The sequence below is a fragment of the Tachypleus tridentatus genome, chromosome 7 (genome assembly GCF_004210375.1).
Source record: "Tachypleus tridentatus isolate NWPU-2018 chromosome 7, ASM421037v1, whole genome shotgun sequence".
NCBI classification, from domain to species: Eukaryota; Metazoa; Arthropoda; class Merostomata; order Xiphosura; family Limulidae; genus Tachypleus; species Tachypleus tridentatus.
The window spans coordinates 50,092,635-50,119,004 of NC_134831.1; the positions used below are offsets into that span (position 1 = coordinate 50,092,635).

The 26,370-nt window shown below is 32.8% G+C and overlaps 1 protein-coding gene across 6 annotated transcripts in view; it reads left to right on the top strand.

Annotated features, from left to right (window-relative positions):
* LOC143255628 (C-terminal-binding protein-like) overlaps window positions 1-26,370 on the top strand; it is a 95,326-nt gene that overhangs the window by 40,704 nt on the left and 28,252 nt on the right. The window contains exons 1-2 of one of the 6 annotated variants that reach the window (XM_076511585.1): window positions 23,878-24,636; window positions 25,339-25,519. The exons of 1 other annotated variant lie outside the window; for it this stretch is intronic. The gene's annotated coding sequence lies outside the window, so the exon portion shown is untranslated. Of the gene's footprint in view, window positions 1-23,877; window positions 24,637-25,338; window positions 25,825-26,370 lie in introns of those variants that run through there. 4 more of the 6 variants (XM_076511584.1, XM_076511587.1, XM_076511586.1 and 1 more) reach the window with 4 other exon arrangements.

Sequence of the window (26,370 nt, forward strand, 5' to 3'; positions counted from 1 at the left end):
ACACCAGGACTGGAAATACCAACTTCAGGTGACTGACGGTGGTTCTGGTACTTGAGTGTTAGTCTTCCTGGCGGGTTATGGTCATTACCATTCTGCTACAGAAGTTCTTTACAACTTTATAGATTGGATGTCAACATTGGTTTTATGCAGTTTTCTGTTTTTAATTGATGTTTTGTTTTACCTTCATTTACTTTTCTGTATTTTACTACATTTAATTTATTTTTCCCTTTTTACCAGACATTTGGTGTAGATAGCCTGGCTGCTTTGTGCCATAAAACACTAAATCAATCAATCAATCAAAATTATCTCTTCTTACAGACATTTTGCCCCACCATTTTGCATGTGGATGTTGATGTTCCAATTTGTTCACTCTCGTTGTCTCACATGTTGCCTCACAGAATCTGTCTTTCCTTCCAAAAACTCTGGTAGCAGGTAAGGATTTTTTTGCTTACACTCCCATTTTCTTCCATTCCATTCATTACAAACTGGTTCATTTCTTATGTCCTGTCTGGGTTCTCCACTGTTACATGGCTCATGCAGCTATCTGTGTTTCCTGTTCTCATTTGTTCATTCAGTGGTTCCCTTCCCTTTCCTCTAATACTTCTATTATGTTATGAACTGGATTCACTATCTTATTTGACTTATTTTTTTCTTTCTCCTCATGATTATTGTCTCTTCAAAATTTCCTCCCTTTAAATCCATCAGTTTTACCGTGTGTGGCTGTCTTATTCTGTCATCCATTAGAAGATATAGTTCAAACCATCATTTGAATCATTCCTCATATGTTATCTTCGTCACCTGTCTACTTCCTGCTTTACAGGTTACTATCTATCTCTCATTGCTATTTTGATCTCCACAGTTTTCTGTATGAGTTGGTATGTGCTCTTTTTCTAATTTCATTCTTCTTGAGGATTCATTTCTCTCCTATATACAGATCCAGCTTAGTGGCAAATACTTATTCTTAAACCTGCATGGTACTACCATTCAGGTTAATGTTGCCCACCACTGAGATGGGGTGTTCCATAAGACTACTTGTAGGTTTTTCCTCAAAGTGTTTTGTATCATACATATATTTGCCCCCAGACTGTACACTGAATAAAGTGGAGTATGGGTGTCTTTGCTACTTGTCAGTTCCAGCCACTTGGGTGGTGGACCATGGACCTACTGAATATGTTCAATTCCACTCAGTTGATAGTAGGGCTATGGGGTTTTACTGGTTTGGATGGTATATAGACACTTCTTCTACCTCCTATTCCAGATGCTGTTTTGTTATGGACTAGATGGCTTACACCAACATGCAATTCACCACTCCAGCTGGGCATCTTCCTTCTCACTATTACCCAATGTTGGTTGGAGCTGGCCCAGGTACTCTTCTCCTACTGCAGACTAGGTGATTCATTTTAATAACTACTTAGTTCTGTACTGGAGTTGAACCACCACATTGTTTTCCACCTTTTTACTGTTATTCAAAAGTTGGTTTCAAGGAGGGTACTGGTGTTGGTTGTGTTGGACATGTGCACACACATGATGTGGGTCCTTGATATGAAAGATCTTTTCTTCCAAGGTGAATGGCAGAGGACCCTCCTCTTACCATGGGCCAGATATTTCTAGTAATGTTGATGTTAGTTGAAATTGAACTCCCTCTTACAGTGTGTTGCAACTTAAGCCACTCTACATCAGGGGTTACTTCATTTAATTTATGGAGTTCCTCCTATGATTCTGCCCTTAGTGCAATGCATCATTTTCATGGATGAAGAGTATACCTAGTTCAGGAGTGATGTAGTCTCCCATGGATATGTGTTACATACTTTTTTTTCACACCTCATTTGCTTTTATGGGCTCTTTCTGGAGGGAGATCTTATAAGTAATATTACACAGGTCTTTCTACCAGGTCACTGTGGATAGCTAGCTTTTTTAAAAAAAACAATAAGGTATCATATCAGAAGTTAACACTGCTACATTGATAATCTATTTCCAACAGATTCTTACCAACAGTTATGCTTCCCATTGTTCTTCCCCATTTTCAGTGACTTTTCTGTTGCTCAGTCTTAAAGTGCTTTTGGAATTTAGTTGCATACAAGGGTCAGTTGTGCTAGGAGTTATGCTCCTATTGTTAGAGAGTTGTTTCATGTTGTCAAACACCTACCTTATGTAAAAACATGAGGATAGGTGGGAGTGTCAAGGCTAGTTGAAAGCTAAAATTTGCATATATGGAGGGCAGTACAAGTTGGGAAAAACTATTCTGTGAGGTGAAGTTATAATCCATATGAAATACATTTTCAGTGAGGAGAATGTTAACTTTACACTTTTCCCTTGTCTAAAAAATGTGCATTTATTATTACCTCCTGATTGCTTCCAAACCAATATTGTATTTCTTTTGAAAGTTTTCAGCTAGTCTGTTAGGTGACTAACTTATTAACCTTTTTTATGGTACCTCAGTGGCTTTTTTTTAAAATCTAGGCATGCTTATATTAAGACATTCTCTTCTAAAGAAAAATATTTATAAGCTTATTATATCTGTGAGGAGGAGAATTCTTCTTAAAGCCTTTACTTTTTACAAGTAATCAGAGCATTTATTTATTTTGCATTTGCAACATCATAATTTTTCACATTGCACAGCTTTGAGCTGAAACACTGAAACTTCATTTATCAAGGGAAATGGTAACTTATAGTTACTGAATGATTCTTGGTTTATGGTTTTATTTTTGCTTTTCCTTATTATCCCTTTGTAATGAGGTTTGTTCTTCAGAATTTCTGTCCAAATATAGTGCTGCCATCTCATTTCAGTCACTTGGAATGTTTTGTATTTTGATTTGCAAGTCTCTGGGGAAACTTTGATTTTGGATGTTTTTCCTATTTTGTTTAGTGTATTCATAATTGAAGTATTTTTTATTTTACTTTGGAATCTGGCTTTTGCCATTTGTACAAGTAAAGATTGCTATGCTGAGATAATGAACATATTTTTATTCTGTAAATGTTTTTCTATTCAGAATGTAGGTCAGTAGGAAAAAAAAAGGATTTTATCATATTGCATGAAATGTTAACCAGTCTGATGAAAGTAATATTTTGAACTATATATCAGGTAGTTTAAAGTTAGTTTTGAAACTAATTTGGGAATATTGTATTTTATCATATCACACAAAATATTAACCAGTTTGGTGAAGATATTTTAAACTGTATATCATATAGTTCAAAGGCAATTCTGAAACTTTCATTTGGCAGCATTGGAATCTTTTGTATTTTTATCTGCATATCTTTGGGACCAATGAAATAACACTATGCAATAAAATTATAATACAAGCTTGCTACAGAATTTAGGCTTAATGAGCTGAGATTAAAACTTGTAAGTGTATGCATATAAGATTTACATATGGTTAATTGTAAATAAAGATTTGGAGAGTAACAAATGTAACAATTTTGAGTTATGAAACAAAAAAAAGTGGCACTTGTAAGTTATAAAAACCAAGTATACTTTCCATCCATGATGTTCCAGTGTCCTGATGGGTGATTTTGGGATTCCTAAACATCTGTTTTGTTTTTTTCTGTAATGTTTAACTTTTTAAATATTATATTCAATACTTTTATTATTTAACAGTCATGATCAACAAATCCTTTTTTGTTAGTTGAGTAAGGAAATTATGACACAGTTTGGAATGACTCCAGCACTGCCTTTGTATCTTCTGAAATTAGCTATTAGGCAGGTTCCAGCAGAAGGCATGATGTTGCTATTGCATACATCACTGACTTTTAGTTTTTCTACTGTCAAATATAGAGACATTTTAATGCAGGTACTGTTCAAATATTGTGTAGTTTTTCAAGTTGTGAACAATTTATTTAAAATAATTCAACAATGAAAGTGATTAACAGTTGCTCAGAATTTTATGACACATTCCTGGCCAGTAAGAAGTTGGTCAAACAAATTCATAAGTAAATGCAAGCATCTTTTTTACTTAAACTCTTTTATTTCCATAACTTATTTTTCATAATCTTCACTGAAGGGAGGGGTAAATGTAGATTGTAATGGTATTTTTTTTGAGGAGGTATTATTTTTGCATAACTAAAGTTTAGATACCTTATTTTACTCAAATTTTGTTATAATTGAATATTTTTGTTTTATTTCTACAGGTTTTTTTGAGGCTAAACCTGCAACACTAGGCCTAATACTAGATAAAACTTCACTTTCTGTTGTTTTGATATGGTATTATTTAGTTATAGGATACTAAAATTATTAAATATTATATTAAAAAATTATATAAAGTGTTATCTGAGTAACAAGAACAGTTTATTTATCTTGGGAGTTGAAATTGTTTCTTTTATTTAATAAAGTACTAAGATATTTAAATTAAGTTACTTATGTGTAACAAATGATGGGTGCACTATAGGTATAATACTTGTAAATATTAGCATTAATTAATAGTGGATTTTAATATTAGGCCACCCTTTAGGTTGAGAAATAGCTTAATTTTAGTTAATGTAAAGATGGGTAGATTTGTAATAAAAAATAGAGACAAGTAAATGTAATTATGGTTAGAGCTGCTAGGTAACTGAGAATAAAATGTAATAGAATTTATAGGGTGTTATAGATATTAATATGTTTAAGAAAATGGGGAAATGTCAGGTAAGGATACTGAGGACACATGACAGGAAGTAGATGTAGTTAAGGTGGTATAGGTTGCTTGCAATGAGGAATGAGATGATCAAAAGGTTTAGACAGCAAATATCCTCTCAGTATACTGATGAAGTCACATAAAAAGTAGCATAAAAAGACTATAACTAAAATTTCCTTGCCCATTTTATTGACATTTAATTATTGTAAGTGCCAAATAATGCATGTGGGTTATTATTATAGTAAAGATCACATATTTAATATAAATGTAAATGAACTAAAATGATGGAACTAAAGAAGTATTCTTATCATAACTGTGGATAAAATGTTCCAGCCTCTGAAGCAGTGTTCTTTTGTTAATAATAAAGATAACAGAATTTAAGAGTGTATATATAGACATTTAATTACAAGTCGAAAGAGATTATTATCTGTATACAAATCACTAGTTTGGGTTCACTTGGAATACAGTGAACAGTATTAATCTATCTATAAAGGATAACAACTAATTGGAAAATGTTCAATGGAGAGGTATTAGAAAGATTTTTAGGATGGAAGCACTATTTTATAGAAATAGGTTAAGATCTCTCATTTACTTAATAAAAGAAGGGAGAAAGATGATGTTTTTGTGCTTGAAGTACAAAATATTATTTGAAGGATTGATTGAATAAAAGCCTATTGTTTTTATTTTAAAATCTTAAGACAGTAAGGTGAGAAGGCAAAACTAAGAAGTGGCAAAAACAAGCTAGGTTCCAGTTAAAGCAGTTTTACTTTTCTAATAGGATAATTTACTTATGGAATAGTTACCCTTAGTGGAGTCTGGCACTTTGCAGGTATTTAAGAGGAGGAATTGATAATTTCCCAAAAAATAAAAGGTGGGTTTAAGTATTTACTTTCATAAAGGGTGGTTGTGCAAGGACAGACTTAAAGGAACAAATGAGCATGTTTTGTTCTATGTTATTTCATGTAGGTCTAAATATTCTTCAAAAATGGATATCCTAATCTATTCTTAGTGTTGTGAAAAACTAAACACATGTAGACTATTAAATAGATAATAGTAAAATAACATATTGCATCAGTTAATTACCTAAGTGCATTCAGTCACTGAGGTTTAGACCCATTAAACTTAGTACCTATTATGAAGAAATGTTTTTTTCAGAAATAGATCTGTATCAGTGCAAAAACTATATGAATAAATAAAAACAGTACATTCATAATTTCTAGTTTTAAACATATATGTCAACCTATTCTTAACATCTTAATTAAACATAGCAGTATACTTATTTAAAAATATATATATATATATATATTTGAAGCATACAAATCTAATCAGTTGCTTTCAAATTATTCTTTAGTGATTAATTATATATATTTCTAAGTTCTCATCCACTATTAGATTATATTTTTATTTTTCATTGACAACTGAGTTTTTTAATGAATAAAATGTGATTATTATAGGTATTTTTCTCATTTAGTGTAAACCAATGTATATATACTTTTTCTCAACATTCATTTGTGTGAAAATACATGTTAAGATTGTTGTTAAAACCTGGAATAAAGATATAAAAATAAAAAGAATTATTTCACTTCCTTAACACTTATACTAATACCTTTCACAAATTCATCTAACTTGTATTCTGGTAGATAATTCAAAATTATAAAATTATTTAATTTTGTTATGTGGTGTGATTGTTATGTAATTATATTTGTATTTGATTTTGTAAATGAAAATATACATACATTTAGTGTGCAATACCATACTATGTATGTATAAGTAGACAATATTCCTTAGGCCATTTTCAAAGTACAAAATTAAAATAAATATGGTATGGGAAAGAAAGATTGAGAAATAAAATTGTTTGCAATTAATATTTGTTGTGAAGAAAAAACCAGTAATATTTTTCTAGATATTTTTTTCATATTTGAGCTGATCATTTATGGTTTTGGTGCCAAAGGAATGCACTGCCTTTGATATTTACACATATACACTGCTGGCCAAAATCTTAAGGCCAAAGAACATAAAGAAAAAATATACATTTTGCATTGTTAGACTCAACCACTTATTTGAGTAGAGCTTCAAAAGATGAAAATAAGAAAAGGGAAAATAAAAATGAAAAACTTTTTTAGCATTTAATAGGGAAAATGTGAACACTATGAAATTAGCTGGTCAAAAATTTAAGACCATACTGAAACGAAGCATTAATTGGTAAACATGTAACAAAATTTAGTCATTTGTGTTCAAGCATTAGCATTGTCAACATTGAGTACATATTTAGTAAAAAAATTTTAAGTTTTTGTGTTTTAGAATAGTACAGTTAGAGAAAAACAAAAGGACTTTTTTTCTGAAAAAAAGTTGCTAAATGTATTACTACTGTTACTATAACATTATATTTCTCAGGAGTTTTCACATTTCTTTTTAAATATTCTTTTAAGCCTGTTGAAGAGGTTTTTTTTCAAAAGTTATCTCCTTAAACCTAGGATCTTGCCAAAAATCTCAATTTTCCTATCAAATGGTGACAATGTCCAATAATGTTTGTCTCTTTGGCTGAAAACTAATCTAAACCATATTATTATCCACAAAATTAAGGAACTTGAAATTTTATAAGCTATGGTGATAATTATTAGGAAATCATGAAGCAATTCTGGCTAAATGCATGAAAAATTACACATTTAAACAATTTTGCTATAGAACCAAGTATATAACAACATAATGTTTAGGGACAACAAGGGACCTGTTAGTTCATCTTGAATATCCCATCCTCTAAGCAAAGCTAAAATTATTAAATTACAAAAAAAAATATTCCAGTTATAAAAATATTTTCTCAATTTAAATTTCATTGGCATTGTACTTGTGTACTATCACAATATGACAATACTACATGATACAACCAGACTTGTATCCAATTGCAACATGGCAATCCTAGGTGATAATGAACCCAATTTGTTGTATCCTATCACAGTGTGATCCCCTCAGTGTGAATTCTTGTAAGTGGTGATGGGACCTCCCAGGAAAGGTTCTGCTCTTTCAGTTTATCTCCTCTGGGATCTAAACATCCACCCACATGTTTACTGTGCATGGTAACCTGTGAAGGGGAGGAGAGGATCCTGGTGGTTGAGGGGTTCAACCCTGACACACCACTTTGTCCTTGAATTCCTGTAGACAAGCAGCCTTGGGGTGGCTCTCCTAGGGTCAGTCGGCTGGTCCACTTGGGCTAGGGTCAACCAAGTACCAGTGTTGGATGTTCTTAACAGGTGTTGTGGACATTGTATCTGATGCTGGTGTTTAGGTATAGTGCTCACAAAACCATGGTGTTGCTGCAGTTTTCTTGTTTAGCATTGTAGTGCGTCCCCTTGTAGGGCTTCATGGTGGGTGGGTGTTTTTTTTATTATAGATCGTTTAAAAAATTTAAATAAAATGGTGAAAAAACAGTCCATAGGTGAATGACCACTTCTTGAAGATTCTGAGCAGCAATTTTCAACATCTGTAATACCTGGTGCACCTCATTTTTCTACACTACATTCTCTTTTAGACAAACCTTTAGGGCAAGTGTCCCCCTTTTTTATTCAGAAGGGACTAGAGGGACTTGCTGGCTCTCCAAAGTCAGTGAAGAAGCTTTGCTCTGGTGACATATTGGTGGAAACATCCATATCTCAACATAGTGAATCCCTCTTGCATTCAAAAGCAATTGGGAATATACCTATTGAGGTTACACCTCATGCTACTTTGAATTCATCACAAGGAGTTATTGTTGAGAGGGATTTGAAGAACATCCTTGAGCCAGAAATTCATGCTGGTTTCTCTTCTCAAGGAGTTTCTGCAGTGAGGCTATCTCCACTCATAAAGATGGAATTATGATGCCAACCAATGTCCTCATTCTAACATTTACATTACCATGTTCACTCATTAAGGCAGGTTATCTTAATTGTAGGGTATGGCCATACATTCCAAACCCTCTCAGATGTTTCCAGTGTCAGTGGTTCTGTCACTAGAAGACGTCATGTTGTGGTTCCTTGATATGTGATCATCGCGATGACAAAGACCACGATGCCTGAGTATGAAATGGACTTTTGTTGCATCAGTTGCAATGGCTCTCACCTGTCCTACTTTCATTCTTGCCCTAAATAATTGAAAGTAAAAGAGGTGCAACATTTGAAAGCAATTCACAACATTACTTACCCTGAGGCTCAAAAGTTAATGTCCACCACTTTATTTCGGACGTATGCTGCTTCACTTTGTTCCACTACTACAGTAGAAGTGCAGATGGATCTCGGTAGGTAAGACGTCAAAGCCAGAAGAAATCTTGGATTAAATTTACAACCAGCATATCTTGTACCACCAGTTCCAAAGTCATATAGGATAAGATTCAATAGGTCAAGGGGAATATGATTTTGTCCCCCTCTCAATCTTTATCTCTGATTGCCAGGAAGTAGCTGATACCCAAAGCATTACCAATACTCTAGGTGAAAGCTTTTGCTGGGTATCTAGCACTTCTGCTTCTTCCTCCACCTTCTTAGCCATCAAGACTCAGGCAGAGCAACCACCTCTTTCCTTTCGAGCTGATTGTCTCTATGACTATAATCGTATCTTCACACTGGTGGAACTCAAACTGGCAGTACATCGGTCAGACTTGATGATGTACACTGTGAAATTCTATGCCATCTATCTCCTGCTTCTCTTGCTGTTCATCTGATTGTTTTTAACTGGATCTGGCAGGAGAATGTTTTTCCTGATGTCAGGTTATTGTCCAACCTTTTTCTAAGCCAGGGAAGAATCCTAAGGTTCCTTCAAACTACTGTCCACTTGCTTTGACAAGCTGTCTCTAAGACCTAAGAGAGGATGGTTAATGCTGATCTCGTTTGAGTCTTCGAATCAAACAACCTCTTTTTGCCCACCCAGTGTGGACTCAAATGATAGCACTCCACCATGGACCACCTGATTCGACTTGAAACATCAATCAGAGAAGCAAATGACAACATCTTGTATCAATATTCTTTGACATTGAGAAGGCTTGTGATACAACGTGGAGGTATGGTAATTTTCCATATATATGGGTTATGACCATTTGCCCATTTTTATTAAACCTTTTTTAATGGACAAGTGATTCCAAGTTTGTGTGGGTTTGACACTTTCCTGTTCTTCTCTACAGGAACTTGTAGTCCTTAAGGATTATGTCGTGAGTGTCAACTTTTCAATATAAAGATTAATGCCATCATTGAACAACTCTTTACTGTTTCAAACGGGTTTTATGTTGGGAACTTTCGCATCTCATGTCAGTCGTCGAACATGAGGTTTCTATTGAGTGTTTACTGAAGTGGACCACAGCAAATGGCTTTAACTTCTTTCTCTCTGAAACCATTTGCATGCACTTTTGCCACCAATGGGGTATTCACCCTGATCCTGAACTCTGTATCGGTGAAGTTGTGCTGCCTGTGGTCTCTGAGACAAAGTTCTTGGGGGGCTTATCTTTAACCGTAAGCTGACCTTTATACCACACATCAAGCAGCTATGGGTCAAATGTAGAAAAGCACTGAACATCCTCTGTGTCCTCTTTTCCACCACTTGGGGAGTGGATCAATGTTCTATGCTAAAGATATATCGTGCTCTTATTTGATTGAAACTCTGCTATGGATCATTGGTCTATGGCTCTGCCAGGACCTCAGCCTTAAAGATGCTGTACCCAATTCATCATCAAGGACTTCAGCTCTACACCAGAGCTTTACGTACTTCCTCAGTTCAGAGCTTATACATGGAGTCTCATGGAACCTTTGCACCTCTGCCATTTGCAACTGTCTTTACCATATGCTTCAAAACTTCATTCCTTACCAAAGCATTCCGCCTGGGGTTGTGTTTTCATTCCTCGGTAGACCTTACTTTTTCCGAACAGACAATCTGCCATTGCTCCTTTTGGCCTTCTTATCCAGGTGTAGTTGGATGAATTGGGTCTGTCTTTGGATAACATTGTTGTATTTACTGGTCAGCCCATCTCACCATGGCTTCTCTCAGTCTCCAAATGTGACCTATCTTTAAGTCATCTGAGAAAAGCAGATGCTCCCGATTGGGAATAATGTCTGTTATTTGCTGAACATCTTTCAAACCATCCTTCCATTCCTATATATACATATGGTTTGAAATCAGGTGACTGTGTGGGCTCTGCCATGATTTGTTGTGATTCGTTGGCTGCGCTCAGAATCCCCTTTACAGCTGAACTGTATGCCATTTTCTTGCCCTGGATCACATAGAAGCTAAGCAGTACTCAAATTGCACTATTTATATTGACTCACTTAATTCTCTACTGGCCCTGGAATTGCTTTATGTTAGTTCACATCCTGTTCTTGTCAATATTCAAAACCCACTGGCCCATTTCTCTTTAGTCATCCTGGCTATACGTTTTTTAAAACTTCTATTACTTTACATTCTGAAAATTACCATAACATCAAATAACTCTGAACCAGGACTGGAAAGGCCAACTTAAGGTGACTAATAGTAGTTTTTTTAACTTACCTGTTAGTCTTCCTGGCAAGTTATGATAGTTACAATTATGCTACAGAAAGTCCTTTACAACTTTTATTATTGTAGTTTTTCTCTTGCTGCTGTAGACTAGATGTAAAAATTGGTTTTAATGCAATTTGTTGTTTTTTTTAACTTTATTTTGTTTCACCTTAAATTCCTTTTATGAATTTTACTAATTTTACTTTAATTTTAACTTCTTACCAGATGTTTGCAGATAGTCTAGTTGCTTTGTGCCATAAAACACCAAACCAACCAACCAACCACAATATGATAATGCCAGATTTTCTTGTATTCTATCACAGTATGACAGTACTAAATGATGATTAAGCCAGAAAAGTGTCATTTCATTTCATTTTCTATCCACTTCCAGACATTGTTAAAAACAATGTCTTTTGGGATGTAATTATTTCACAGAAGTAATTGTTAAAATGTAAGTTACTCTTGAAAGTATGTTCATAAAACTAATTTTGGTAGTAATATTTACCAAATTAATTGTTTATTTTTTTGAGATAAGTAAAACAATAACAACAAATAAATTATAAATCAATTATTCAAAATTCTACAAGAACGTTTCCCTATAAATACACAGTTCATTCTTTCTTACAAAGAATCAAAATTATTTCAAAAAAGTAGAGCAAAATTGGAGTTGTGAGATTCTTTCTAACTTTTTCAAGTATTTTTATCTCTAAATATAAGAGCTTTTAATGCATTTTTGATGTCAACAGATCTAATTTTATTAAATTGAATTGAGAGAAAATTAATGTAATTACATATTTTGTGCATCAGAACAGAGAAATTAAGTAGGTTAATAAGATTGCTGTTTTTATTTAGATTATAGAAAGAAGCATACTCCATGTCAGAAATAGGAGAATGTTAGCATCAAAACAGTTTTATTGCATGTTATTCCAATTGTTCCAGTTTTGATGTTTTATTTTAAGTCTTAAAATTCCTTAGAAATCAAACTGTATTATGTATGCAGGTACATACTGAAAGATACATTTATCATGTTCTCATTAATGAAAATAATTATAGATGATTACAGCATATTTGAAAAGAACTAAGTTTTCAGAAAGTAATAGTATGCTACATGACAAGTAATAAAAAGATAGCTACATTTAAAAGATTGCAAAATGATATCTGTAAGAAGGTTTGGCTTTTATGTAGAATAGTGATGCTTTTTTCTTAACCATTAAGTAAGCTCTTTACATTCAGGATAACAGTCATCATTGGTTTCTGATTTAAGAGGGTCATCAGTGCTAAAATGTCAGGCACATATTTATGTTACGTACTGATAGAAATGCACTCTACCTTTAATTCACAGTCAATGACAATATGAAGAATATGATACTCAAATTATATTTTAATCCTAAGAGAAACCTGAATACTTTTTAACATAATAACATTCGATTGTGAAATGATGAGGTACATTAGTGTAATTTTTGTGTAATGATCATATAAAGAGTACAGCTTGTAATTTTGCATTTTGCTTGAAAAATTGAAAACAAATAATTTTCTTTATTTTTTGAGACTAATCTTAGAAGATTTTAGTCATTTTAAAAGAGGACACTAATGTTAGATAATCTATGTTTTGTATTACATCTACAAAAGCAAAAGGTCAGAGAAATGAAAGTGCTAAATTCATCTGTGAAGTTAGACAGTCTCAAACACACTTGGAATAATATAAAGTTGATTATACAATAATAAATATAAACTACAAAACTCAATTTCCCTAATCTACAGTTTTACAAACTTTAAATAGGTAATGTTTTAAAATATTGATTAAAGATTAAACATGCTTATGAAATCATAAAAAGCTCAAAATTGTAGTTCTCAGCTTATCATGGCATTATGTTAATTGAAACTCTTAACACAGTGATAAATAATTAAATGGATAAATAATGTTAGCTATTTTATTTGATATTCATTTAATTTAAGCTTTAACAAACCATTGTCAGATAAATAAAGTAATTTATATAAATATTTAGAGAATGAATTGAACAAAATTATCAGTATTTTATGTGATTTAAAGTTTGTTTTTATTGAAATAGTGAGATTATGTGACATTGAACAGTATCAGTGTCACATTGTTGAAGACTTTAGATTGATATTCTGATATAATTAAAGAACTTGATTTCTTCAGAATAATACAAGAATGTGGGAAGAATGTATGTATATGCATGCATTACACAACATTCGATTACTTTATCAGTATCAGCAATAAAATAATATGATAGTATCTGTGTCTAAGGATATTATAAATTGTCACACAGTATTGGTGTGTAAAACCTTATCGTAGTAACAGTAGTTGTTTCAGTCTCTATAACTACTGATACATGGTTCTTTCTCCAACTTTCTGTTCGTTAGTGGTTTGTATATGGTGAAGTTTTTCCACTATAAGGGGCTTATTTTCGTCAACTGTTAAGTATTGTTTTGAATGTTTTTGTTTTTGTCAAAGTGATGATTACGAGAAGTTGAGATCACTCATCTATATTAATTCTTAACTCTATAAGTATAATTTGCTAAAATTCAACCCTACCATGTTCTTTCTTCTTTCCTAGTCAACTTATTTGTACATTGGTAAATTCTTTGTGTAGTTTTTTTTATTCCTTTCATTTAGCTTTATTATTGTTTTTAAATTTTAATTTCTTTCCTTTTGCATCTGTTGGAGTGTTTCTATATTTTTGTGCATTGTAACAGGACAAGTATAAAACATGTAAATATTAAGATTTATTTTAGGTCAGATTCTTGTTTACATTTTTCCTTTGTTCTATTTAATCTGTGATAAAATTATGGATATATATGTATGTATGTATTGCAAAATGTGGTATCTGTCTCTCATTTGAAGAGATATGCACAAAGGAAAAACTCAACATTCACTTTTGAAATGATGGGATAACAGGTATGAATAATGTTGCTTTAAAATTTTATTTTGCAAGCAGAATATTTAACACTAAATTCTTAGGAATTAATCACACACAAATTCACATATCAAAATGTCACATGACTTATTACGAAATAAAAACATAGATGCATAATATATTTTAGTTGTGTGGCTCTTAATGTGACATTTCATGGGTGAGAAGTATGAGTAGCTTAGCGCTTTTGCTCTGAATGAAACCAAGTACTGCCTTCTGTTTGCCAGAATCTTTTGAGACATTATTCCATTCCCATTTACACCGATAGTTCAAAATCGGGTGACTTTGTGGGCTCTGCCATGGTTTCTCATGTTTCTGTAGTTACATGCAGAATCTCCTCTGCAGTTTCATTATTTGCTGCCAAATTGTATGTCACTTCTTTTGCCCTGAATCACATAGAAGATGTGCAGTACATGAACTATACTATTTATACTGACTCACTTAACTCTCTATTGGCCTTGGAATGGCTCCATGTTAGTTTTCACCGTGTTCTTGTCGATATTCTAAACCAAATGGCCCATTTTTCTCTGTCATCTACTTCTGTCCAGCTTTTCTGGATATCAGGCCACGTTGATATTCACAGGAATGAGCTTGCTGACATCACAGCTAAGTCTGGCTGTTTTGGTGCTATCATGGTCATGCCTGTCCCACATGGACTACAGTCTTGTATTCAAGGCTTGGCTCTGGACTAGTTGGCAGTTGACTTGGAGTGAGCCACATGATAAGTTTTTCCAGTTCAAACCTTCTATTTCTCTTTGGCTGTCTTGCTTTAGTGAAGATTGGAAGGAGGAAGCTTTCCTGGTTATGCTATGCATAGATCACAAATTTTTAACTCATCATTTTCTTTTATCTAAGACTGATGCATTGATGTGTCATTTGTGTGACACTCAAGTCACAATATCCCATGTTTTGTTGTCCTGCTGTCATTATGACCGTGAGCAACAGCACCATTTTAGACATATTTTTACCATGGGTTCACGATTGGCGATGGTGACACTGTCCACCTCCATTGTGTTTTTAAATTTTTAAGTGCCATTGGCCTTTTTAACCCTATTCAAGTTTTGTAATTCAAAAAATTGGACTTTTCTAACATGAGTTTTATGTATTTTAATAATTTTACTTTTATTTTTACTTTTTTACAGATTGTTTGGCACAAATAGCCTAGTTGCTTTGCATCAATAAATGCCAAACAATCAACCAGGCATCTTATTATTTTTGTTAACATCCTTATCAAAAAAATTAACCATGTATGTAGGTATATATTTGTTTTTAGATATTAATCCAGGTCTAGATTAAATTATGGTTATTCTTATTCAAGTGTACTAAAGTTCTCCCAATTTACAGGTCAAGTGGAAAAAGTTATGGACTTTGTTTGAATGTTCTCTACATTCAGTTGTAGTGACATCTGTTTTAGATAGTTACAAGGTGTTCATCCTATGGAGTGGTGTCTGACACAGTGGACTGTTATTTCTTCATTCTATTTAATGATGCTCTTTGAGAACATTCTCAACATACCTTTACATTTCTTCATGAAGTATATCTTGAAGACATTGACATCTTCATATTGATATTATCTAACTTCCATATTATGTATCTCGAAAGAATGAAAACTCTCATTTTACTTTTGACCGGAATTTTATCATTACTTTCAACCCTCATCATGTCATTCTCTAGTTTAATATATGAAGGCAGTGTCATGTTCCTAAGGGTTATGTGGGATTAATCAGTAGTGCTTTTAAATATAATGTCAACAACATTTAATATGGCTATAACCTATCATGTGACAAGTTACATTGATTTCATATCTCTTTTTTTCTGTTTGATTAGCACACTCTTAAAGACTTACAAGTTGAAACATGTGATTCCAAAATCTTGTGCATATTCTGAACTGTCAACAAAGGATGGATTTTTAGCTCCTTATCAAAGTAATCAGTTTCCCATAAACTAATGCTTCTACTACTGATTTTTACTTCATTGTAAACATTTGTGTTTTGTTTTTAAGCCCTTTATTATTCGCATGTTTCTGGATAGTACAAGTGAGCAGGGTCCTCTGCAAGGGGATTTTCCTTCCTTCTTTACTCTTTCTAAACTGACCAGTAGTATGCAAGATATATTTTATTGTTGTTTTCCAAATGTGTATGACAGAAAAGGGACTGGTAATCATTCTAGCTTTCATGTGTTATCTTATTGAGCATCACGTAGCCTGAGCTTCTCAAATTGGTAGTAAAAAGGATATTTCAGGTTATCTACTTACATGGACAGTATGTAATTTTTAACTTCAAGAGTACTTTTGCTGTTATAATCTATGACAAGAAGATGGTCTTGCAGATATAGATTGCAACTAAGCCATTGTATTAATCAAATATTCAAATAAATTACTTTATAGGTGCTTGTAATTGTGGCAAATGCCCAGTATTCTGAAGGCTCTATTATTACAGATTTTTAATTTTTACAATATAAGTCAAAACTTAATGAAAACACAAATTTGTAGGTCCATAACAGATCAAAGCAATCTAAAATGAAAAGTTTAAAGGATACATCTTTTGTGGGGATTTGGGGTGACTAGCTGCCCCTGACACCTTGCTCTTATTGTAAATACAAACAGAAATATTTGATTCAACATTGTAGCATCCAGTTCATTGCATTGATGTGGTGTCAAGATAATTTTACTGACTAGAAAGTTTCAACATGTTTAATGAGTCAGGAATTTAACATTTTTTGTCAGAACACTGTAGAATAAGAATCTTTAAAGTCTATTTTCTTAGAACAAATTATATCCCAATGCATAAATATGAGGGATCTTCAGCTAATATTATACATGCATACAAGAAAATAGCATCTGAGAAATGATAAGCATTATCCATCTTATTGTGAGAAATTGCAACTTTTTAGGTCATACACTGGGTTTGTTTTTTTGTCATAAAATTTTACAAATTTAATCAAACATTCAATTTAATGTTTTTTACTGTTAACAAACAAAAAACTTGCATCTTCAGACTAATTTAGTACATGTGTGTGTGTGTGTGTGATGTTTTATGCTGAACATTTACTTGTGACTGTCCATACTTATTAAATATGTATGTAGCTAAATCAAGCAGCTGATTTTATAATGTTTGAACTAATCAACACTGACGACAAAGCTTAAATGTAAATACTTGTGTAATTTGAAAAAAAGAGTAAGACAAGTATTGAAACATTAGATCAGTTAGTTGAAGCTGTGCGTAACATACTAGTGAGAAGCAGATAAGAATGTTTGTCAAATTCTATCACTTGTATGATTAGGTACTTGTGAATAGAAGCTAAGTATTTTAATCAGTGTTGAGAGAATTAATGCAGTTTTTGTGTTTTTAATACTACATTTCATTGATGCTGTGATTGTGTTAATACACAAAATTTAGTTGTTGTGAATATAAAGCAATCAATACATCTATTACTGTTAAATGTATGACAAGTAGTTTTTGTAAAGGACAATATACTTTCAATTTTTGCCCTGTTTAGTTTTCTGTTCTTGTTTATTCTAACATTTCAAGTTGGTTTTTGATACTCTCTGCTAGCTTCGTTTCAAAAAATTTGTAGCATGGATTAGCTTCTTTCACGATTATGCTAGAAATTTTTATTACTGTTAAATGTATGACAAGTAGTTTTTGTAAAGGACAATATACTTTCAATTTTTGCCCTGTTTAGTTTTCTGTTCTTGTTTATTCTAACATTTCAAGTTGGTTTTTGATACTCTCTGCTAGCTTCGTTTCAAAAAATTTCTAGCATGGATTAGCTTCTTTCACGATTATGCTGTTCACACTAACTTACTTCGTCTTGAATAGTGTAGTAAATAACTTATAATTTATATGTGAAATACTTTCAGTCAAAATGGTTATGATGTCTTGTAATTACTATAGTCATCTAAAAAGAAACGTTGTTCATTAAAATTCCAAAAATAAAAAAACATCACACGTGGTAACAATAGGATATAATAGTTTTATCTTACTCATATTAAGATTAATCATGAAACACAATTTGTGTATGCGAGATTTCGATGTTTCTTATAATTATAAATTCATGGCTTTTACTTGAATGGATTGTTTGTTTTATCTAATAATGCGTTTAAAAGCATATCCACAATGGTTAGGGCACTAATCTCGCAATCTGAGAGTTGCGAGATTAAATCCCAGTTAAACCAATCACGCTTGCCCTTTCATCCGTGAGTGCGTTATATGTGAAGGTCAAATCGTAGTATTCATTGGAAAAAGAGTGGTCCAATAGTTGGCGGTGGATGTTGACTAGCTAGCTGTCTTCTCTCCAGTCTTACACTGCTAAATTAGCTTTGCGCGAAAATTCAAAACAAACAGCCTACAATGGACGTAATCAAATGGAGGAATAGGCCCAAGCGAACCTGACCCTCCCTGGTCTGTAAGACCAAAAACCCGACAAGGAGAAAGCAAAGTGCAATCGAATAATTTATATTGTGAACCTCAAACGGGAGCATCCACGTCAGCAGCGAGAAGCTTCGCTTTGAGAATTTTTGCGTCGCCTAAATAAAACCTGTTTCTGTTTTCTCCCTCGTCGAGTGACTTGAGAGAAACTGACCAATGAAAATAATCCAATATATTAAAATAATAAAGATAATGATTATGTAACGCTTTATAACAATAATGTTGCACTTCAAAATACTTTAAAAATTAATAAAAAAGAATCACTTAAGAAATTTGTACTGAAACATTTTTGAGATTGCAGTAATTTGCATATAGTTTGCGAAAATATCAGTTTAACTATAGTCTACTACTGTTGCGAAGATCTTGTTATGAAACAATGACCTGTTCAGTAATGAGACAGTCCGGCTTTATGAACAATAGGAGTGCGTAAGCAAAGTCATGTATATACTTCCAATTTTTTAAAACATTTTCAATTCGCGACTGTTGTGGGTTGACATTTGATGACGTCATTCGCGTTTAGTATAGATGATCCTTATAAAATGGACAGGTCTGTCGGTTACAGATGTTGCAAAGTTTCATACACGCAAGGTAAAAGCAAAACAACGTATTTTATAACACACTTTGAATGAGCACCATTGTGCGGTAGAAATTTGATGAATCATATATATATATATTTACTATAATAAAATATTTTTTCTGAATTTAGGTGTTTTCAAACTTTTTTTTTTCCTGGACTGAAAATATTTCGTGACGTGACTACTCACACATACAGTGATAGGAAGTTATTGTACATATTTTAAAATATCATTTGGACATCTATGATTACATTATGATGTCATAAAGTAAACATATAACACTCAGACCAAACTACGAGTTGAACTTTTGTGAATCGTGATTAGATGCTTTACTATTAGCGTTTTCATCGCTCATTGAAGCAGTGTTCTCAAACTCAGGTCCCGATCCAAAAGTGAATTGCGAAATAAAATATTATTGCGATAGCGGGAAAAAAACAAAATTCTACTCGTAGTTTTGCATTAGTGTTTTGTGCTTGCTTCATTATCTAAAGGCTTCAAAATGTAATCATAGATGTACAAATATACGGCCTCGTATATCTTTTAACACCCACTGTTTCTTACCTTCAATAGAACCAAAAACTCTAAATCTTTCATGAACCACGCCGTGAAACAGTTTCTGTCCACCATTTTCTCTACCAGGTTTAATCACTTGAAATGAAGTTTTCAGATGACAGTCCAAATAGTCATGCTGAATGTTTTATACAGGTATTCATAAATACTAATCGTCAGTGAAATGTTTTTATTTTCTGGTGTTGGCTTATTAGGGGCTATTTACGGTCGCTAGTTGGAATCCTCGTCGCCTAGCATGCTCTCCGTTTCATCTGTGGAGGTATTATAAAAGTACGGTCAATCCTACTGTTATTCAGTGAAAGGGTGGGTGGTGTTGATTCACTGCCTTGTAAATTAGGGACGGCTACCTGGATAGGAGAGGCACGTTACCAGGTAAATCTGCCACAGAATCACCGGTGATGTATAAACATAGTCGTAAGTGGCCTTGAAACTAAACATTTTAACTACAAAGCTGAAAACATCGATTTTTAAAAGCGCTCATTCATCAATGCATTTCAAGCCACGTAGAAAGCATTCTGTGAAGTTAATTTTGAATCAGTATTAACTTTTATTATATAATTTGTTCTTTCAATAGAACTTTAACAGAATATATATCGCACAAGCTCATGGGAAGATACGAATTAACATTTATCAGAACGTGTTTTTATCGTGGATCACATTTCTTAGGTTTCACTTTTTTATTTATCAAACTTATCAAAACTTACCAAACTTATCAAAAGACTTACTAATGGGCTATGTTATGAATGACGTGAATAAACCATATTTGTTTGATAGAGCGCAGAAATTCCGTATTTATGGCATTCTTTTAAAATTGTAATTTACAATTTAATAAATCGTTTTCGGACTAGGTTTGAGCTGTTGTAATTCTCTACACATTTTAAATAATTTCAAACTGAAAAAGTATTTGCACTTTAATGTATCTTGTAAGACTCACATTATATTTCTTTGCGTTAACACAAGCTTCCCTCTTTCTCTTTCTCTCTAGGTGTTTGGGTATATAAATTTGTATACCCAGGAGGGTCAGGTACACTAGACATCTTCCTCCTTCCTTTACATTGTTTGAGTGGACTTGTTAATATATTTAAAGTAAATACAGAGGGCCAGAGTGATAAGCATAACTCTAACTCAGGGCAATGTTCATGTATATTTTTCTTTCATTTTTTTTAACAAGTCTAGAACGTCGGTGGCCTGTTTTATTTTAGCACTAGTTTTTTATTATATATATATTTGTTATATTTTAAGTCGTTTTTTATTTTTATTTCTTAATTTTATTTATTTATTTTTAACTTGATTTTAGCTTAAAGATCTGATGTACAAGTTTAACGGGGAGAGGTGTTTAGGTCTCTCTTTATCATGTATGCAATATTTGTCTATTTCGCGTAACAGCTCATTTTTCCGCCAATTTTTATCAAAATATTTTATTGTACTATGTAGAAATCCATCTAGTATTGTTTGTGTATTTGAGTATTTGTGCGTAAACTTTGAGGAAGTGATTTTAGGTACTCTATATGCTGTTGTAATTAATGTATTTGTAATGCTTGGAGTTTGATTTGCAATTGTTTCTCGCTTACGTTAATCCATGCAGGAGCTGAACACAAGCTTGCATGTTTGCTTTGTTTTGTTTTGAATTTCGCGCAAAGCTACTCAAGGGTTATCTGCATGTTTGCCATTAGATTATTATTACTCCTGTTGTATTAATGGCGATAATATTAATGCAGGGATTTAGTATTGGTGGGGAATTGGGTGGCGATCTGAAACATTTTAAAATTCTTACACCCGGGGATTAAAAAACGGTTAAGCCTTTTTGTCAGTATATTTAAAAAGTATTTCAAATTTATTAAACATTGTAGAAAAGTTTAGCAACTCCATAAGTAGAAGCAACTAATTTGTAACCATAGTTACACAGAATTGAAAAAATATTGGGGAAAATACCGAATCAAATTTAGTGTATCTAAAAATCGATTATTATTTTCAAATTTGGCAGAAAAAAAAAAGATTTACTAAAACAGTGAATGAATGGAACAGATCACAACAACCAAATTCCCAGAACTGATCTACGATTCCAAATTAACGTAGGCTAATGATGTAAATAATATCCAAGCAAACGTCTGGCAAATCTCGAATTATGTACGGAGTTTGAAAGGTAATAATAACGGAACCTCATCCAACGACATAAGTAAAATATACAAAACAGACATTCGCCCAGTTATAGAATATGCGTGTTCGGCATGAATAAACATAGCAGTACGTTACATTAAAAAATCGCAAAAAACAACAACATAATTTCAATATTAACTACAGATACAGACTACCGAGATCCACTTCATTATATTTCCTGCACTGATATGCCAACGTACAAACACTTTCCGAGATACTCCAAAATTATTTTCTAATTTATTTCGCTCAAAATTGGTACAAAAATGACCTGTTATGTAAATTAGATCGCTACTACATACCTGATGCAGATAGTTCCAAGTACATCTTACCCGTTAGTATATGTACCATAAATATAACTATTTAAGAAGGTACAACCTCACGATAGATTAAGATAATTTGCAATAGTTTTTAAAGTCGCTTTGACAGCTTTAAAAATTCTCACAAGGAGTTGTAAGAACTGATGAAAGACGATATTCCACTGGAACTATTCGTTAAGTTCAGGACTTTGTAATAATGAACCAAAGAAAATCATATACATCCACCGAATATTACAAGAATTATTTACATGGACATTGCCCTGAAAGGGGTCAGAGGAAGTACGGATTACTTTGAACCTTGTATAGTAATAACTTTAATGTTCTCTTGCAACTGCAATCATTTCGCTGAAAGTACTATCATCTACGAGGAGGGATGAAGAAATTTAACACATCTGACTCTGCCAAGTCTTTAAAACCAAAAACCCAGCAAGTGAAATCTATGTTAAACAGTGTAGTAAATGCCAGTTTTCGTGTTGAGTTTTTGAAATTTCCAGTAGTGGTGACATCTGTCAGGAAAAAACTAATATAAATCATATTTAAATATGAGTTCTATAAGCAATTTGGCCCAAATTAAAGTACGCGAGAAGCTAAGCTATATCAAAAGAAAGAACTTTATGGCATTGCCACAAATAATGTGGCACCATCCGTATAGTGAGGAATTTTAACCAAATCAACATATGTAGTTAATTCGAAAATAAAAACGTAGTGTACATCTTCTTTCTGACATTGAAATCGAAGTTCATCTCAAAAACTTCGTACAATTGTGGAAGGTGATAATTTCTTCAGTATTTATCTGACATTATTTTAATGCACTTTTGTAATCACTTGTTTTGTTATTAACACGATATAATAATATAAAGCTGTAGGAACGGAACTTTTTAAAATGTCTTTCGTTACAACTGTACTGATCACTACTACATACTACAGGATCGTAGTAATTAATTTTACAGCTTGTGTAAAATGTGGCACTATAGCCATGTATCAGGTTGTATACAGCATCTTTGTAATCTTCACTTGACATAATAACTTTATGATTGTTATTAGTGCGATTTTTGTACAGTAAAAAATATTTAACGTTAAGCTAACTATTTTTATAGAATCATTTTTTGATAAAGTAATTTACAAATTTCGTTAAAATTGCATGTTATGTGGAGTAAGTTCCTTGTAATCATTGTACTCAATAGTAATCAGAAGCGTCGTTTGTTTACTCTTGTGTAATATACTTGGTATTATATGTTCATTATGCTTCGTAAATTTTAATATAATGAACAGGATGAAAATGTTTCACTAGATCAGTGTATTTTATGCAAGTTTAAACTATTCGGGTAAGTGTAGGACATTTTTCACAAGGTGTTATTTAGAAAATTAAAAAGGAGGAAAAATATTTAAAAACGCAATCAAATACATGTCATAAATAACCTTAAAACGTTTCATATATTAACATTTTAAACCAAGTAAAAATTTTTTTATGTTTTTGTAACAGGCAAGTATGCATGTTAAATACAATATGAGAAAAAGTGCTGACCTTATTATTTTGCGAGTTATATGAACAATGCATTTCTGTGTGGTTTCTATGAGACGTGTCACATCAACTTCTGAATGGCACCTAGTGGGTCTCATTTTCTAGGTATATGTATAAGGTAGTGGAATAGAATAAAAAATATAATTTTTTGGAATGTTGAAAGATAAAAAACTTGTTAACTACTTTTAATTTAATATCACCTAAAACTTTCTGAGCGCATAAAAAGTAGGAATCTTTCGTGCGGTACTTCATGGATGTTGAACATACGCTGCTGTACCAGTACAGTGCAAAGAGGCCATTGACATAATACTTTGTGAAAATGTTGCTTCATTCACTCAGTTTCTGCGTGCTTGTTTACCATAAAACGCTGTTGATTTCGTTTGCTTCATACTGTATGTTATAGTCATCGATCGGACGTAACAATGTAACTCCTACTGTTTGTAACGGCACAAATATTTAAAGCAGCCGGTGAGCTTGCTGCAGACGCCAAGTCACTTTTTCGGAACACTCAACGTACGAGATAATTTATTATTGCGCGTGTCAGGGTTTTCTGTGTACAGTTGACGCGCTGTTACTGCATTTATTTCTTGTTGAAGAGCAGACTGTGGTACGAGCTTTATGATTTCTCTAGGAACTGAAGAGCCAAAATCAACGGACCTCGTATTTAGATACGACACTTTTGCCTTGTTGGTTGCCAGTGTTCATTCTCCTTAGCGCTACAAAAAATTGCCAGAAGTCTTAGAAAAGTGTAGTCGTTCTTTTGTTTTTCTTTCGAACAGTATTGTTAGCGGGGAAAGGAATAGCCACACTACCTTATTTGGGCGTTCCGTTTGTGAAGTACCAATCGAATTGGACATTCGGTTTCTTGTCGCTCTTCCAATTTCAACAAAAAAAAAAAAAAAAAAGAAAGGCAACTGTTAAGTTTTAGTGAGATAATTGAATGAGAACACACTTATGAAGAATGTAATGTCAGAAACCTGATTACCCGTTTGCAAGAAATATTGTCGGCTTTATCAGAATAAGATTTATCGTGCAGGTAAGTTTAGGTGTTTTTTACCTTGTCGTGAGAGTCTTTGGGATATATATCAAACACTGACAGTGATTTATTATTAATTTCCAACCCAATATTGAAAAAAAAGAACTATTTTTTAGAAAAGATCAGTTGAATATAGACTCTCCTTGCTTTGTAAAAAAAAAAAATCAAGACACTTATTTTGTTAACCTGTATTATGTTTATAGGACGTGTTGTTATGTAAAATGTTTAGTATATTTAATTTAAGTAGCTTTGAAACTAATTCATGTATCAGACCTACAGAAGTGAGACTGTATAATGATATTATAAACATTGAAACGAATTTTTCGTATTAGTTGTAAAGAAGTAAAATTTCAAAATATTTGCCAGACCATGGATTGTTTTCATAAAGGGAAAATGCCGCATGAGATGACAATTTAAATATTCTGTAAAAATAATGAGTAAAGTCAGATGGTACATTCACAGTAATTTGTTATATATATTTCGTAATTGAGGTTTGCTCACTTTGATACAAGTTACGTTTGTATGGGTTTTACATTGCGACTATGGTTTATCAGTTTCCTCCGATTGTTTTTATTGCTTGCGCTGAAAGTGATCATGCTAAGAGTTTGATAAAAACGTATATATGCATGTAAAGTATATATTTATAGACCTATATATATGATGTGAACTTAATCTCAACTTACTACATCTGTCTTCCGTTAGTGACATGCAAGTGTACAGCAGCGAGTCTGGGCATTTTTGAGTGAGACGTGTGTTTCACGCAAGGAGCTGTCTCTGCGCTACATCAACTCGGGAGGCCACTTCCCTTGCGTTAAAGATAGGGAACCTTTTCTGTTCGCGCCATCTCTGCCGCCATTGTCCGCGACTGACTTTCTAAAACTTGGTAAGCTTGCTGGTATCCTAAATGACCTTGATTCAAGTCACCAGGTTTGTGCCTTTTAGTAAAATGTAAATGGTACTAGTACTTATTCTGCAGCTAGTAACAACTTTACTCAAACGTCGGTTTGGTGGGGGCGAGGGGAGCAGTTTAGTGTTTGATTCTTGTAAAGGAACTTGTTCTGCATGAACAATCAGTCTAGTCTAACTCGTCCCCTCAGTTTTCGGTTGACCCAGTTGACGCTTGTACAAAGTGCTGGCCTGTATCAATGAGTAATATTGCTGCTGCTTGGTCTTTCTAGTGGGTATGAGGTAAAACTTTTGTCACATCTCTTCATTTACTAAACGAACAACAATGTATTGTACATGTTAGTCACCAAATCTTTTATTATTATTTGAGTAATCGTAATCACACGGATACGTAATAGTTATTAATAGTAACGGCCAGAGATTTTGGTTTTGAAGTATATCTTTTATCCGGATATCGTTATCTTCTTTGTTCAGCTATTAGTTATTTACTTGATTTAACTAAAACAAGAATTATATAAGATCATTTAACATTGTTGATCTAATATTTGTAATACATATCAGCAGAATTTATATAAAGTGGATATTGTTTCAAAAATTAAAGATCTTGTATGTTGAGAAACAAGAAAGGTTTTAAATAACGATTTCTAAACAAAGTGTAATGAATATAGATTTTGTATGAGTTGATATTTTATGCGTTTGATGGTTTTAGTTATTTTTGAGAGCTTAAAAAATGTTGATTGGAAACGAGTTTCAGGTCAGTAATTATGCTTTCATGTCAGAATTTTGACACTATCATTGTTTCAGTTTAATATAGGGATAATTCTTGAA